This window comes from Mesoplodon mirus (assembly GCF_964341445.2).
Source record: "Mesoplodon mirus genome assembly, chromosome: 13".
NCBI classification, from domain to species: Eukaryota; Metazoa; Chordata; class Mammalia; order Artiodactyla; family Ziphiidae; genus Mesoplodon; species Mesoplodon mirus.
Genome location: NC_138989.1, coordinates 69,792,340 through 69,810,255, shown reverse-complemented (window position 1 = coordinate 69,810,255; position 17,916 = coordinate 69,792,340).

The following is a 17,916-nucleotide window of genomic DNA, read 5'->3' as shown; positions in this document are numbered from 1 at the left end:
CTCTGGTGGACCAGTGTCCTGAACTTGGCTCTCTCACCTCAGAGGCACAGCCCTGATGCCTGGCTGGAGCACCAAGAGCCTGTCATCCACACGGCTGTGTGTTGTTCTTCAATCCAGGCCTGAAAATACATGAAGAGGAGTAGCTCTGATACTCCAGATATCAACACTGAGAAGAAGACATTTTTGGGGTTCATGACCATTTCAGATGGATACATCTCTCATTTCTGAAGACCACTTAGTTTGGTTTTCCACAGAATTTTGATCCTTTCTTTTCTTTTTAAGTGCTCGTTCTGTGAAGTAATCTCGTGAGAGGCTAGGGGAGCGGAGGGCGCTGGCAGGTACTGCTTTTTCAGGAGCGAAACTTCAGCGGGAAACTTCCCTGAGCTCCCAGGCAAAGTCTTGCGGACTCCACCTGCCATGGGGCGTGGGGTGGGCAGGAGTGCGGTGTGAGAGCTGTGGCAGCACTGAGCCTGGCGCTCGCCATCGCCCGTCCAACCGACTGTGGCTGTGTCGCCGCCACTTCTAGGGCTTCTTGATGTCATCCCTTTAACCTTTATTCTACTCAGTTATTTACATTTTCTACTTTTGTGTACTTCTCCACAATGCACTTGTGTGTGTGTGCATGCATTTATGTGTTTGTGTGTTGACTACAGGTGCTGATGTTTGTGTGTTGACTACAGGTGTGTTTGTGTGTTGACTACAGGTGCTGATAAAATAGATTCTCAATAAGTCGGCTGAATAAATAATAATCCCTTGGATTTTGCGTAGAGTATTATAGGGTGCACAGTTCTGTCTCTTATTATCTCATTCAGTCCTCAAAACAGTTCTCTGTAGGAATACTATACTTTCAGATAGTGATTAATAAGATAGCTTATTAAAGATTAAAACTGAAAAACCTCAAGAGAGAACTTTTCCTACTCATTGTCCAAGCTAACTAGGTCTAGACCCTGACAATATTGTCTTTTGTAGATTCTAAAATGTGAAAAACCTGTGGTGTAAAGGCTATTTGACTTTTTATGCCCAGTTCAACAAATGGTAGTAGCTAAGTAGAAGTGAACTAGTAAAATGAAAATGGTAATTAATCTCAGGTATTACCTTACTGTTTCATGCCTGCAAATGGAAGTAGGGAAAACAGCACCTGTAAAATGGCCCATCGTTTTCATCAGTAGTTCCATTCCCGAATCACTCCCAAGAAACTTACACTCCAAGTTAAACAGTGTTGGGCTATGCAAATATCAGCATTAAAACAAATGCCCTAGTATACTCTTTCAACCAGTTGTGTTCCATAAGCTATTCCCATTGAGATATTCTCAATCCTTTATTACATTGGTAACTAACATCTGTATGGTGCTTTCATTTTAACATGGTATTTTAGTTTATATTTCACAGTTAATATCCCCAGCAGTTTTGTACAACAAGTACTATATTTTACATTTCTTATTTGAGAAAACTGAAGCTCATGGAAGCAAAATGATGTACCAAAGATTACATGTTAGGATGGTATCTAGAATTCAAGATTGAGTAAATGATCCATAGGAACACAAACGAATTGTGTATTCTGTGGTCGTTGGATGTGGTCTTTCACAATTGTCAATTAGGTCTAGATGTCTTGTAGATTGTTCAGGTCTTTAATAGCCTTAGTGACTTGTTGTCTGCTTATTTATGTTACTGAGCAAAGTGTGTTAAATTCTCCAAATATGACTGAAGATTTGTCTCTTTCTTCTTTTAGCTCTGAGAACGTTTTTGCTTTACATATTTTGGGGTTATACTATTAGATGTAAATTTAGGATTGTAACATCTTCCTGTTGAAATGACTCTCTTTAGTAATACTTTTGTCTTGAAGTCTAGTATGTCTAATACAGTATCTGATTCTGTATCTATGCAATTTACATTACACCATTGCTCTCCAGTGACCATTGGAATGATACAGATCTTCTCTAAATGTTAGAACATATCAGCTTGTGATAATATATGGTTGCATCATGTACAGAAAATTATAAATTCCCAGTCAAATTTCTCCTGGTTTCTAGCACACCACTAGCTGGCTTTCAATAGAAGCCAGTTGAGAATACAAACTCATTCTGAAAAGCCAAGCCATAATTAGAAAGTTAATTTGCTCACCCTCAAAATCTCATAATGAATACTGAAGCCAAATATAAATTACTTTGTATTATCCTTTATTTTGGACTCTTCGTCCCTTGATTCCTTCATTAATGTGGATAACTAAGAGTTGAGTGCAGAAGAATGGTAAAGTAATCTTAATTTTCACCTTATTTAAATAGAGCCATTTATTGTTACCCATCTTTGAGACAGCATCCATCATATATTTGGAGTTAGACATCTCTGCCTTGGATGCACTAAGGAGCGTGCTGAGCATTTACAATGGAATTGGGCCACTTTGAGGATCAAGTCATTTGGGAGAAGTAGTTGCAAAGAGTACTGTCTGGGTGCTGAGTTGGCCATCTATTTCCATTGCAATCAATTCTCATCACAAAGATTTCAGGCTCTTCCCAACCTGCCTAAAGGTCAAGCTACTGCCCAGAAAGTGAACAAGGAAACTTAGCATAGGAAATCTCCAGCTAGTAGGTCAGTGGACATCACAGCTTTACTTAATACAATTTCAAAGTCAGTTGCCATCAGTGGTCAGGGAGGTTGGCAGAAAAAAATGACAGTGTCTTCTCTTTTCTGGATTTGTATTCAGACTAATGCCTTACAATCATCTTTAATCAGGAATTTCAATTTCTATATTCCTTCTCTAGCCACATAGTTACCAAGTCACACCCCAAAGGCATGAGACCTTGGGGGAAATTAAAAACAGCACCTATTCACAGAAATGTTGGATAACCCTAGCCTAGATGATGATGGGGAAAAACTGGTTGCATTTTATTTCTTGTCCTAATATAAGAGATACCACCTCTCTGTTGAACTGTTCAGTGAATGCTGAATCCCCCACTCCACTACTTGTGTTTCCACTTCTGAAAAATTCTGAGGCTTAGAAAAATTCTAAGTCCCTCTAGCTTTATTGAGGGACTGTCTTTAAGCCTGTAATCTTCATTAAACAGTAGCTTCAGATGTGGAGCTCTGTTGGGAGAATGAAGCCTCCATAAAATCCATCCCCTTTCTAAAAATTTCAAAGGTTGGTTTCAAAATATACAGTGAACATGGTCATTAATTTAACTTTCCATCTAAGAGCAAAAGTCAAAGGTAATAAAGATCCAAACCATTCAATGCATACAGATTCTAGAAGTGAGAATGAATCTCCCTTATGTGTGCATTCATTTGCATTCTTATTAGTTGATCAAAATCTTATGGGAATTTTTATACATAGTTAGGTTGGGAGAACAGAAACAGAGCTTGTCCTGTTTCATCACATGCATTCTGTTTTGGTGGAATCAAGGTGAAATCAAGGTGGAATCAAGGTGAATGATTTGGGTTGTTAAAGGGCCAGTATCTATAGTGATTTATTAAGAATCTCCCAGGTTGGACTCCAGTGGCCGTGGCTGCATCAAAGACATGAAATTCCAGAGCCTTATTTCCATATCAGTTGTTAGTTTTCTAAAATATCTTGAGTGTGGATATTTCCACACAGCAACCTAATTTTCTGGTTTTTGAAATGAAAGAATGTACCAATTTAAGTGGTTTCGGGACTGTTGTGCACAGGGCTGGTTTATTAATACTGGGTTTATATTCTAGTAAAATTTCCTCCCAAATCATTATTGTTTTGCCGCATTCTAAGGAAGTTACAAATTCACAGACTTTTCATATTAAGCAAAAGTTAATTTCTCTCCTTGTTCTTCTATCAGCCTTTTGCTCCCAGTCATTTCCTCATTCGTTTTCAATTTATAGAACCTGTAAAAGTCAAACTCGGCCCTTCAGCATCACCCTCCCCCCATTCAGGGTCAAACCAACTCAAATTTTTCGTCCACATACTATGTTTTTACTTATTTACCTCTACCTGAACAGCTTTTGTACCCCACTTTCTTTCAGCATTTACAATTATATAAAAATCTTTGACCTATTTATACTTTTATGTTTATCCATTATTTGTCACCTTGTTCATTCATTTATTCATTTGTTCAACGGATACTTGCTGAGCAGCTACTATGTGGCAGGTGCTGGTCAATGTATTGGCACATGATAAAAAAACCAATATTTCACAGCATCTTGTTAGTTATCCCAACTCAGTTTCTCTTGAATCCAACCACATTGAACTCCTCAGTCGACACCCTTGTCTAGTTATTGTTCTTACTAGACTACTGCCGTGACCTTTAACCTGATCTTTCAGTATCCATTTTGGTCCTCTGCCCATCTGTTCTCCACACTACACGCAAACTGAATTTATAGGATTCAAATCTGATTATGTTGCCTATCTCCCAGCTTAAAAGTGTTCAATGACTTCCTTTTGCTCCAAAATAAAGTAAAAAAAAAAAAAAAAAAAAGTCTTAAAGCATGGCTGTAAAGACCTGCATAATTTATCCTTGCCTATCCCTTCAGCCTAGCTTGTGCCTCTCTCTCTCCCTCTCTGTACTTGGCCACTCTTTCTTATATACCATGTTCCCTCTAAGTACAGGGCCTTTGAACCTGCTGTTCCTACCCCTTCAAATGTTCTTTCCATCCCTCCACCTGTTACCTCAGCTCCACTGTCACAACTTCAGGGAAGTCTTCTAAAACCTTCCTGATTGGGCCAAATCCCCATTTCTTGGCTCTCAGAGCACTCAGCCTTTATTCTCTTTGTCCTTCTGACAGCATTCCTATTCTGCATTGTTGGTGTGGTCATTTAGGTACTGTCTGCTTCCTCCATGAGACTGTGAACATCATGAGGGCAGGGGCCAGGTGTGACTGTGCTTTTAGTGTCTAGCACAGTATTTGACACCCAGTAGGTATTCCACACATACTTATTGATTAATGAATATTTTATCTCACAAGAGTTAGAATCTGAACCTTAGGGTGGTTCTTAAGGTTGAGTGGGTGGATTCAAGGAGGGCAGATGGGTGTGGCCATCAGGAGCTACACCAGCCCTCTGAATTTGTATGCAGACTTTTTTGTGCTTTTGGATTTTTCAACCTTTTTTGTGATTTTGGGAAAGAGTGCATAGATTTTTATCAGATTCTAAGAGGAGAAAGTGCCTTAAAAAGGTTAATCAGTACTTGAGGGAGACTTGGAGATTTTATTTTTGTTCATTTTCTCACCCGTTAAGATTGAGCTACTCACACAACCTTTATTTCATGGGTAACGTGGCATGATATTTATGAAGTCCCAGAAGGATTGTGCTTAGTGATAACATAAGCAAATGCAGAAACACTAGGAGTTGCCATGAATTTGAATGAGAATTCAGCTTGAATTTGTTGCCCTGAGTTTTTTGTTTTTTTTGTTTTTTTTTCCCATTAATGAGCAGAGACCTGGCCACAAGCAGGTGAGGATTAAATTGCAGCGAGAGGATGATAGGTACAGACTTCTTGCTAAGATTCAGTGGTCCAGTGGGAATCGGTGACTGTTGGAAGTTAATGCAGAATGACAGATGGATGCTTCGAGTGGATTTTTTTTCCTCTCACACAAACAAGCCTCTAATTAAAGCATTTTATGTTTATATAGTTGTCACATCCAATAATTTAAAATTATCCTAATTTAAAACAGCATTTAAGAAACTCTAATTAGACTTAATATTATGAATTTTCAAGTACTCATGTTCTCTTTCCATGATTAAAATGAAGAGGAAAAAATTCCCCCACATCAGCCAGCCAGCACCTGATTCTAGAGGTGATAGTTAACTTAAGGTGAGCATGTGGTTTAGACACTGAAAATGGGGAGAAAAGTCTGACATTCCTTACTCATTTTCTCATTCAAGTCAGGGAGCAGATTATTAATTTTCTCAAATAGTTTTGCTCATGTCATAAAATATGAGAAGAGTGTAGCTTTAAGGAATTTACAAATCTCAGTAGCTCCCGAAGTGTCACTGATTTAAAAACCTTGTCCATCTCAAAAAAAGTGGGGAAAGAGTAAACACAACATAAAAAATTTAGGATGAATTTGTTTCAATACTCTGTTTTAAAATGAAAGTTGGAATAGATTTGATGTATATGGACAGAAAGGTCATGTATATTTTTTTTGTGTGTGATTACAACCCCCAAAAGAAATGCAGGTAGCTAGCAGTCATATCTCCACCACTTTGACTGCAAAAGTTGTACCAATTAAAGATGCTTGGAGCTTTCCAAACTCAAAATGATTCTGTCAGTACTTTTTCTTCAATTATTCTGAAGCACTAAATGTGAAAACAGGTCTCTTAGATTACCACAGGGCTGGAAAAAGAAGAGCTGGAAGAAAGATCCAGGGACAAATCACAACAAAGCATAGAAATGTCACCCTCCTGGTACAAGCATGGGGCAGGGTTCCAGAAGAAAGATTTTTCAGATGGAAAGTAGGGGGAACCATTTCCATTTCCTGTCACCCAGCAGTTTTATTCTTCAGCATATACTCAAGAGAAACTCTCAAGCTTGTACAACTGGAGATGTGTAGAGGATAGTTCATAACATCTTTGACAACAGTGAAAGTCCAGAAACAATCCAAATGCCCATCGGAGACTGGATGAATCAATGGAGAGTATTCATACAATGACATTATATGATAAATTAAGTAAACTATAGAGTGACCCCACAATAATGGATGGATCTTGGTGATATATGATTAAGTGAAAAAAGTAGGTTCCAACATATTATGGCATGATAAATTTTTATTAAGTTGGAGAGAACTAAGATGGCACAAGTGAACTGAATAAAAGGAAAAGTAAGGGAATTATGGGTATGGAATTTAGGGTGATGGTTACTTTGGGCAGATGTTGGGGAGGCAGGAATTTGAGATAAGGAGACACCACTGGTGGTGGCTTATCTTCAAGGTCCTGGCTTGTTTTGGGTGATGGGTTTGGAGGTGCTTATTACATTATTAAAAATAACTAAAGAAAGTGGGCCGTGCATGAACCAATGATGAATGTGTGTATTGAACTAAAAGAACCAGTTCAAGGGGAAGAAAACCCCCAAAGGATACTTTGTGAACTTCCTTATTCTGAGGCTGTGAGTAGGTTGGGAAAAGAACTAGGAAGATTCTGTCAAGTTGCTATTGATTTTCTTTCATGGAAAAAACAACTTGATTAATTGAAATAAAGAAAGTGAAACCACAAAATTCAGAGACTTGGGATAAAAATAATGAGACAAGTTAAAATATAAGATTTATTTTTCCCAGAAGAATTACAGAGAATGAAAACTGGGGATTTGTGTATCCTGTTCTTTAGGGCCAACTCAAACTCTCACTTCTTCTATGCAGACTTAATATTTTTCAATTATTATAGAGAATAAAGAATTTTAAACATACACAAAATTAGAACAGTATAATAAACTCCCATAATGTACACATCTCCCAGATTCAACAGTTATTTTATGAGCACACTGTAATTTTACTCACTATTTCATACCTTTTCCCTGGTGTTTTGGAAGCAAATTCCAAATATTATATTATTTTACATGTAAATATTACAGGATGTGTCCTTAAGAACTAGTTTGTGTGTCTAGAAACAAATTTCCACAGGAATAGTTTATAATTTTATAATCTATCCCAAGATCTTATTATTATCACATTTTAAAGTTTTAGATATTTAACCATATATAATTCATTTTTATGTTAGGTATAAGAAAGGGACCCAGTATAGATTTTTTAAATAGAAAATTGTGTCATCTGCAAATTAAGTTTTATCTCTTTCTTTTAAATATTCACATCTCTTATTTCCTTTCCATGTCTTATAGCATTGGCTGGGTCTTTCAGAACAATGCTGAGTAATTCTGGTGATTCTGATCATTATTGTTCTGTCTTTAATGCAAATGCTTCAGAATTTCAGTATATGAAATTTACTGTTGGTTGATACTGTTTATCAAGGAGTTTCCTTCTCTTTTTTACCTCATTAAACTTTAAAAAAAATAAGAGATAAATATTGAATTTCATCAAATGCTTTTCTATCATCTATTTAGAGGATGATATAGGTTTTCTTCTTTATTCTGTATTAGAAATAACATTAATGAATCCCCTAATGTTGAACTATTCTTGCATTCCTGGAATAAAATCTATTTGCTTGGGCTTTATTATTCTTTTAATACAGTATTATTGAGGATTGGTCATCCATATTATTAAGTAAGATGGCTCTGTACTATTCTTTGATTTTGGTTTCAGGAAAAGGTTAGCCTTGAGGATTCTTTGGAAAGATTTCTATTTTTTTAATGCTCTAGGAAGATTAAGTAGCATATAATTCATTTTTAAGATCATTTAGGCTTGATGTCATTTTGGAGGTCAAGTCATGTCCCAGATATGTGAGTGAACTTACTGTTCAAACAGTAAGTTCTTTTCATACTTGCAATCTCTCACTCAATATTTACTCTTTCTCCAAGTATTTCCCATCCAATATTTACTGTTTCTCTAAGTTGCACCGAGAATGAAGTTTGCATTTAGCAAATCCTCCAGGTATCAGGACCCGCCTGCCTTAGAAGGCAGCAGGGAGTTATAAATAACAAAAAAACTTTTTTTTTTTCCTGTAGCATGCTGAAATTTAAACCAAGGCATTTATTTATGTGTGGAACAAGAGTGAGCATGTGTTTTAGTGCCATTTACCCTTTAGCTTATACAGAGTCACATCTGGAACCTGGCGTTGAACAGCACCATGTTTACAGCCCATTATAGTGAGGTGGGAGCCTCCACATATAGATTAATGCTCTAGCCAGCTTCCCAGCTAACACACACATTAATTTGTCTCCATTGAGAGTAGATCTTTGTCTCTATTTATCTAGTTTCTTACCTCTTCTGAGAGGTATAAGAGGTCATTAATTTTTTTTCTGTTTGGTTGGGGAATGTTGCTATATGTTTTTTTCCCCCATTTTGGACTAATCTGTACACTACTTTTATTATTATTCCATGGGTATTAAAAAAATATTTATATTAACCTGCTGTATATATGACCTATCATCAAGGTTCCAGCAACTTTAAGGGGAGAGTCTGGTGACCAAGGAAGCAAAGTCTTATTCCAAAATGGCATTTGTTTGGGGAGCTACACCCCTCAATAGGATTGTCCTATTCTTTCTTACCGAGTCTGTTACCCACTGCCCACTGGACCTTGCTTCCCTCCACAAATGCCCCCACCCCTATCCTGTGTTTAGCACTATATTACTCTGCATTCTTTGGAATTTTTATCACTTGTTGAACTCTCAAATTTATTTGTTTGTGTACCTATTAGTTATCTGTCTCTCCACTGAAATATAAGCACTGAGAGACCAGGGACTTTGTCCATCTTATACTCCATTGCATTCCCAGTGCCCAAATTAACTGAGTACTCGATAAATGAATATAGGGCTAGTGGTGAGGATCTGGAGGCCCAGCACCAGCTGTCACCAGAGAGGGTCCCTGAGATCTCTCACCAGGCAAGGCAGGTCATTGACTCCCCAAGACTTGCATGCTGAAGATGGCATGGGTCTTCCCAGGCAGTATTTGGGGGATGTTACATGTCAAAGTTGTTGAGGGTGAGTAAGAGCTTCCTAATTACTTTAAAGAGGAAGAATGACACCTGCAGTCAGCCCATGAGTCCTTGCAAAGCAACCTGCCTGTCATCCTTACCTGTCTCTTCATTCACTGTGCTCAGCTTTTCAGGTGTGAAAGTGCGGCTTCTGAACGCAGGGATAGTTGCTGGTATCATATAATCAGAGGCACGGTTATGACAGGGAACATTCTGTACCTGTCTTTGATTACTTGGGTTAGCTTAACCTCAATTAAGGAAATGGGGCATTCACCTGCTGAATTCACGGTGGGCAGATGGAGCTGACACGGCTGTCTGGGACGCCAGGTGGAGAGAGGGAACTGAGACCCAAGCGAGAGCCCCGTCTTCTCAGGGAGGCACTGTGCCATCTGCTACTCTATGCTTGTGTTTAAAAGGAAGCGCTTTAACTCTTTCAGGGAACAGCTTTCCAGGACAGATGTTGCTATGCTAATCACCTGAAGGGGTGTGAACGTTTTTAAAGGAAAGGGAGTACTTTACTCCCTTCCCCTGACAAGAGCAGGAAAAGAACATGGAGCAGTGTGTGTACATGGAACGTTGTCAAGACTCACTTGACGCCCTTGAAGAGGCCGGAAAGAATTGTCTCCTTTTCAGTTGGGAAGCTAGGGCAGCTGAGCCAGAGACGTGGTTGGTGTGTGATATAAAATGGAACACAGGGGGGCTTCCCTGGTGGTGCAGTGGTTGAGAGTCCGCCTGCCAATGCAGGGGACACGGGTTCGTGCCCCGGTCCGGGAAGATCCCACATGCCGCGGAGCGGCTAGGCCCGTGAGCCATGGCTGCTGAGCCTGCGTGTCTGGAGCCTGTGCTCCACAACAGGAGAGGCCACAACAGTGAGAGGCCTGCGTACCGCAAAAAAAAAAAAAAAAAAAAGGAACACAGGGGAGCGAAGAAAAAAATAACCAGGTGGTTTTAGTTAATTCTGGAGAATCATAATGAACCAATGGCAGTACACTTCTCATTTTGTTCATGGATATGTATGGCTGCTCATCCATACTGAGTGGAATTTTCCACCTGAACCAATAGATTAACTCATGTTTATTTAGCTAATCCATTTTGCTTTTGGGTATCACCTGCTCTTCCATTCAGCAAACTGAGTATTTAGATAAAGCTTTGTGCTGGGTACTATCAAGGATACAAGGACAAATAAGATAAAGTTCCTGCTTGTTTAGGCTGGTGGAGGAGTTAGAGACATGCATAAACAATTCTAATACACAGTCAGACTTTGGTAAATTCTATGAGAGGTCCTTCTTTTTGTGTGCTTTGAGGTTGTCTGAATCTGGGCTAGAGAGTGAAGTGTGAATTCTATTCTTTTCTGATTGAATTTACTCCTGCCATCCCAAATTAAATTCTCTAAGCAACTTCAACTTGTCTAACTCCCACGTTCCCTTTTTTAATAGCTAGAATAGGAAATAGGTAAGTTCTGGGGGAAAAGAATATGGCTGGCTTTGTTTCTGGGGAAGAAGGGAGGGCCAGTTGTGAAGAGAGATATGGAGGGATGTTTATATAGAAAGACTAGCTTATATAAATTAAGAAAAGGAATCTTAAAGCCATTTAGTCCTCAGGGTGATTCTGGGGAAGCAAAGATGGTTGTGCTGTGGAGGGGACTTATGAGGTGAGCCAGAAGATGTGTAGTCCAGGGAGATTGTGAATTCTATGGAGGAGGAGCAGGACCCTGGCCAGTTCTCTGTCTTGGGACAGGGGCTTGGCCCATATGAAGCCATCTTTCTGTCTACTGGCTCACAAAGTAGTGTGGAACTGACCAATACAGGCACTCAAGTCTGATGAGCCCTGTTCTGAAATTTTGAACTCTCATGGCAAGCTGGTGAAGGGAGGGTGGGCATGGTGGGTCCCGTCCTTGGGGACCACTGCTTGCAGGAAGCCCAGTAACACAATGTACCATAAAGATTTCTGTCACTAGCCTTCCTTCCCTGCGAATGATTTTCTGTTCTGTTTGTACAAACCTCACATCCTCCCTTTGTTTCCTGTGTTTGTTTTCTGCTCCCATGTGTGGTATTTCCCATGCTTTGGTCATGGAGATGGTTTTTAAAAATTTGTTCCTGTTGTCAGACCAAAGCCTAAGCAGAAAATGAATCTCCCTTTAGGCAGAAATGTGGATGTCACGTTGCCTTCTATGTAGCCCTTTTAAATCATCCTCTTATCAGCAACTGAGTTTACTGTTTATCCGATTTTCTTTATCTGATTTTCTTCACTTTCATTTGAGCCACATTTGAAAAGTCAAAATGTTTATAGATACAGGAGAAAGGCGGTAATAGAAAGGCCTGTGCTTATATTTCCCAACTGTTACCCTACACTTTGTACTCCATTTTCTGATATGGAAAGCTCCAGAGAACAGTGACAACATAGACCTGGCCCATGTGATTGGTTAGGCTGCAACTTACTAGGGTATATAAGCATCCCAGGATTGTGTCTCTTAAAACATGGGGTTTGGTCTCTATTAGCCCTTACCTTGCCCAGCAGAATGTGGTTGATTGATTGTTCTGAGCTGGATATCTGGCCAAAGGTAAGGAAATATGAATCTTTCTCTTGGAAACTAAATTTCATAACAATAATCCTCTATTAGATTAACAGATGAGTCATTTTTATAGTTCTCGGGAAGGTCTAGGAACTTCTGCCCCTGAGGTCCCATAGGGAAATGTTGACTGAGGAGATGAATGATGGAGAAAGGAAGAGAAGGAAGAGAGGCAAGTAGAAAAGGAAAAAGAGGTGTGAGCTTCTGTTGGGTTTTCCTGCTCTCCCTCCTTCTTCTCCTGCCCTCCTTTGCAGTCCCCTTTCCCCTCCCATCTGTTTCCTTCTAGATGACCTCCTCATCTGTTATTATGTACATAAATCTGACCTCTCTTGGCTTCTCTAATTTGTCAGTTCTGTCCATTAGCACCAGTCAGCCCAACTGAAGCAGACTTGTCTCTCAGTATGGTTTCCTAGTCTTTTTTGTCTGTCCTTTGGTGGAAGGGTACCTTCTGCACTCCTTGTAGTGTTGGAAGGCTGTAAATCATGGGAACCTCCTGTCCCAGGCTGATCAATTAGACTTATCCATCTCCCTGGCCAGAGGTTTTGACTCAGAGTGGATGTATGATCATTTTGACCCAGGCAGAGCTGTCAAGTCTTCCCTGGGAGTGACTGTAGAGGGAGAAGAGTAAGGTGTGTGGGGTTTTTTTGTGTGTCTTTGTTTTTATTTGTTTTTTTTTTTTGAGGTGGTTAAAACTGGGACGGGTAAGAGCCTGTCATGGCAGTTTTGCCTGGCACTTAGGAGGTTGCTCTGGAATGTAAAGTCAAGATTTAAAAATAGAGCTATGATTTGGAAAAAGAGAAATAGTTCCGACACCATGACATCACCGTCTGAATTTCTGGATCTCCAACCATGACTGAAGCCTGTTCAACACCTGAATTCCCCAGGTACAGGATCCAAGAAATGTCCTTTTTCTTGCATGACATTTGGTCCTGTCCAACACATCGATAAGACATTTGGTCTATACCAAAAGGTCTTTGACATTTGGTTCTGCCCAAAACCACTTGGCATGGACCAAATGTCTTACCGATGTGTTGGACAGGACCAAATGTCTCTAAACCGTCCTTTTTGTTTAAGCTGATCTGAGCTGTGTTTCTATCAATATTATGAACTGATTAGCACAAGAAGCAGCAAAGGGCCAAGGAGTACAGAAGGCTTTCTGCATGTTTCCTCAGGTTAACCAGAGTTGGTTCTGCTTAGTTACTACCAATAAAATCCTAACCAATACTTTAGGAAAGTAATATATTTGGAGACAACCACCTAAACTACCACAGCCAGTGTTCTGCTTTGCCAGCTGTCCAAGACTTGAATACAGTCCCAAGGAGTTGTTTACAAAGATGTTTTAACTGGCCTCGTGTCCTCTCTGGTTTTCATTTACATAACTCATTATTTGTGTCAGACTTGGTCTGTTGATCTCAGCACTGTCCCTGCCCTTCTTTCTTTTCTTTTGTATTCCAGGGGCTAAAACCGTGGAAATTAAATTTCTTGAATTCCTAACCAAAAGGGTTCCCATTAGATTCTGCAAATAAGAGTCACTTTGCTGAGGTCTGGAAGGCACATCGAAGGGACAGCCATTCTTCTCCAGCATCCGCTGTGGAAAGGTGTGTAGGTGTCAGCAGATGGCAGAGGTAGGGGTTTGTGGGTTTCTGGGGTCTTCCTGAAAGTCACTTCATTACTGCAGGTAACCGACATGACTGGCAGCAGCTTTGAGCTGCTTCTAGGCATCTTCCCAAGGACTACCTGTTGGAGCGAAAGGCAGCTGAAATCATTGGCAGCAGCCACCCTCTGATTCTTGACTTTTCTGATTTCCTGAGAGCCAGCAGCCCTCCTGACCATCACTCCTACAGCCCTCCCAATGTCTATGCAAGCCTCCAATTTCCTCTATTTAATCTCTTCTTCACTGAGATATCTAGGGTGGCTTCTGTTTGTCAAAAAAAACCCTGACTGAATCATCTTCTCTCGTGTCGTGGTATGGAGAAAGATCAAGAAAGATCATGCAGTGATGGTCAAAATGATCACCCTTCAACCCTGAAAACTGGGAAACTATTACTGTCTCTCCTCCTGCTAGAGTGAAAGTATTTATCACATCCAGTCCACTCTGAGAGGGCTCAAGGGGAAATGATCTGTTCCATTGGCTAAGCCTATTTTTTTCTTTTCTTTTTAATTTTTAACATCTTTATTAGAGTATAATTGCTTTACAATGGTGTGACAGTTTCTGCTTTATAACAAAGTGAATCAGTTTTACATATACATATATCCCCATATCTCTTCCCTCTTGCATCTCCCTCCCTCCCTCCCTCCCTCCCTATCCCACCCCTTTAGGTGTTCACAAAGCACCGAGCTGATCTCCCTGTGCTTTGCAGTTGCTTCCCACTAGCTATCTATTTTACGTTTGGTAGTGAATATATGTCCATGCCACTCTCTCACTTTGTCCCAGGTTACCCTTCCCCCTCTCCGTATCCTCAAGTCCATTCTCTAGTAGGTCTCCATCATTATTCCCATCTTGCCCCTAAGTTCTTCTGACCTTTTTTTTTTCTTAGATTCCATATATATGTGTTAGCATACGGTATTTGTTTCTCTCTTTCTGACTTACTTCACTCTGTATGACAGACTCTAAGTCCATCCACCTCACTACAAATAACTCAGTTTCGTTCCGTTTTATGCCTGAGTAATGTTCCATTGTATATATGTGCCACATATTCTTTATCCATTCATCTGTTTATGGATACTTAGGTTGCATCCATGTCCTGGCTATTGTAAATAGAGCTGCAATGAACATTGTGGTTTTTTTGAATTATGGTTTTCTCAGGATATATGCCCAGTAGTGGGATTGCTGGGTCGTATGGTAGTTCTAGTTTCAGTTTTTTAAGGAACCTCCATACTGTTCTCCATAGTGGTTGTATCAATTTACATTCCCACAAAGAGTGCAAGTGGTCTCCCATTTCTCCACAACCTCTCCAGCCTTTATTGTTTGTAGCTTTTTTGTTGATGGCCATTCTGACCAGTGTGAGATGATAGATCATTGTAGTTTTGATTTGCGTTTCTCTAATGATTAATGATGTTGAGCATTCTTTCATGTGTTTGTTGGCAACCTGTACATCTTCTTTGGAGAAATGTCTATTTAGGTCTTCTGCCCGTTTTTGGATAGGGTTGTGTGTTTTTTGGATATATATATATATATATATATATATATATATATATATATATATATATATATATATATATATATATATGTTCCCATATCTCTTCCCTCTTGCGTCTCACTCCCTCCCACCCTCCCTATCCCACCCCTCTAGGTGGTCACAAAGCACCGAGCTGATCTTCCTGTTCTACGCAGCTGCTTCCCACTAGCTACCTATTTTAAGTCTGGTAGTGTATATATGTCCATGCCACTCTCTCGCTTTGTCACAGCTTACCCTTCCCCCTCCCCATATCCTCAATCCATTCTCTAGTAGGTCTGTGTCTTTATTCTTGTCTTACCCCTAGGTTCTTCATGACATTTTTTTCTCTTAAATTCCATATATATCTGTTAGCATACGGTATGTGTTCTTCTCTTTCTGACTTACTTCACTCTGTATGACAGACTCTAGGTCCATCCACCTCATTACAAATAGCTCAATTTCATTTCTTTTTATGGCTGAGTAATATTCCATTGTATATATGTGCCACAACTTCTTTATCCATTCATCCGATGATGGACACTTAGGTTGTTTCAACAGACCAAGTCTGACACAAATAATGTATTGTAAATAGAGCTGCAGTGAACATTTTGGTACATGACTCTTTTTGAACTATGGTTTTCTCAGGGTATATGCCCAGTAGTGGGATTGCTGGGTCATATGGGAGTTCTATTTGTAGTTTTTTAAGGAACCTCCATACTGTTCTCCATAGTGGCTGTACCAATTCACATTCCCACCAGCAGTGCAAGAGTGTTCCCTTTTCTCCACACCCTCTCCAGCATTTATTGTTTCTAGATTTTTTGATGATGGCCATTCTGAGCGGTGTGAGATGATATGTTATTGTAGTTTTGATTTGCATTTCTCTAATGATTAGTGATGTCGAGCATTGTTTCATGTGTTTGTTGGCAGTCTGTATATCTTCTGTGGAGAAATGTCTATTTAGATCTTCTGCCCATTTTTGGATTCAGTTGTTTGTTTTATTGTTATTGAGCTGCATGATTTCCTTGTATGTTTTGGAGATTAATCCTTTGTCAGTGGCTTCATTTGTAAATATTTTCTCCCATTCTGAGGGTTGTCTTTTGGTCTTGTTTATGGTTTCCTTTGCTGTGCAAAAGCTTTTAAGTTTCACTAGGTCCCATTTGTTCATTTTTATTTCCATTTCTTGAGTAGGTGGGTCATAAAGGATCTTGCTGTGATTTATGTCATAGAGTGTTCTGCCTGTGTTTTCCTCTAAGAGTTTGATGGTATCTGGCCTTACATTTAGGTCTTTAATCCATTTTGAGTTTATTTTTGTGTATGGTGTTAGGGAATGATCTAATCTCATACTTTTACATGTCCCTGTCCAGTTTTCCCAGCACCACTTAGTGAAGAGGCTGTCCTTTCTCCACTGTACATTCCTGCCTCCTTTATCAAAGATAAGGTGACCATATGTGCGTGGGTTTATCTTTCAGCTTTCTATCCTTTTCCATTGATCTATATTTCTGTTTTTGTGCCAGTACCATACTGTCTTGATTACTGTAGCTTGGTAGTATAGTCTGAAGCCAGGCAGCCTGATTCTTCCAGCTCCATTTTTCGTTCTCAAGATTGCTTCGGCTATTCGGGGTCTTTGTATTTCCATACAAATTGTGAAACTTTTTGTTCTAGTTCTGTGAAAAATGCCAGTGGTAGTTTGAAGGGAATTCATTGAATCTGTAGATTGCTTTAGGTAGTATAGTCATTTTCACAATGTTGATTCTTCCAATCCAAGAACATGGTATATCTCTCCATCTATTTGTATCATCTTTAATTTCTTTCATCAGTGTCTTATAGTGTTCTACATACAGGTCTTTTGTCTCCTTAGGTAGGTTTATTCCTGGATATTTTATTCTTTTTGTTGCAATGGTAAATGGGAGTGTTTTCTTAATTTCACTTTCAGATTTTTCATCATTGGTGTATAAGGATGCAAGAGATTTCTGTGTATTAATTTTGTATCCTGCTACTTTACCAAATTCATTGATTAGCTCTAGCAGTTTTCTGGAAGCATCTTTAGGATTCTCTACGTATAGTATCATGTCATCTGCAAACAGTGACAGCTTTACTTCTTGTTTTCCAATTTGGATTCCTGTTATTACTTTTTCTTCTCTGATTACTGTGGCTAAAACTTCCAAAACTATGTTGAATGATAGTGGTGAGAGTGGGCAACCTTGTCTTCTTCCTGATCTTAGTGGAAATAGTTTCAGTTTTTCACCATTGCGAACGATGTTGGCTGTGGTTTTGTCATATATGTCCTTTATTATGTTGAGGTTAGTTCTCTCTATGCCTACTTTCTGGAGGGTTTTTTAAATCATAAATGGGTGTTGAATTTTGTCAAAATCTTTCTCTGCATCTATTGAGATGATCATATGGTTTTTCTCCTTCAATTTGTTAATACGGTGTATCACGTTGATTGATTTGCATATATTGAAGAATCCTTGTATTCCTGGGATAAACCCCACTTGATCATAATGTATGATCCTTTTTTTTTTTTTTTTTTTTTTTGCGGTATGCGGGCCTCTCACTGTTGTGGCCTTCCCCGTTGCGGAGCACAGGCTCCGGACGCGCAGGCCCAGCGGCCATGGCTCACGGGCCCAGCCGCTCCGCGGCATATGGGA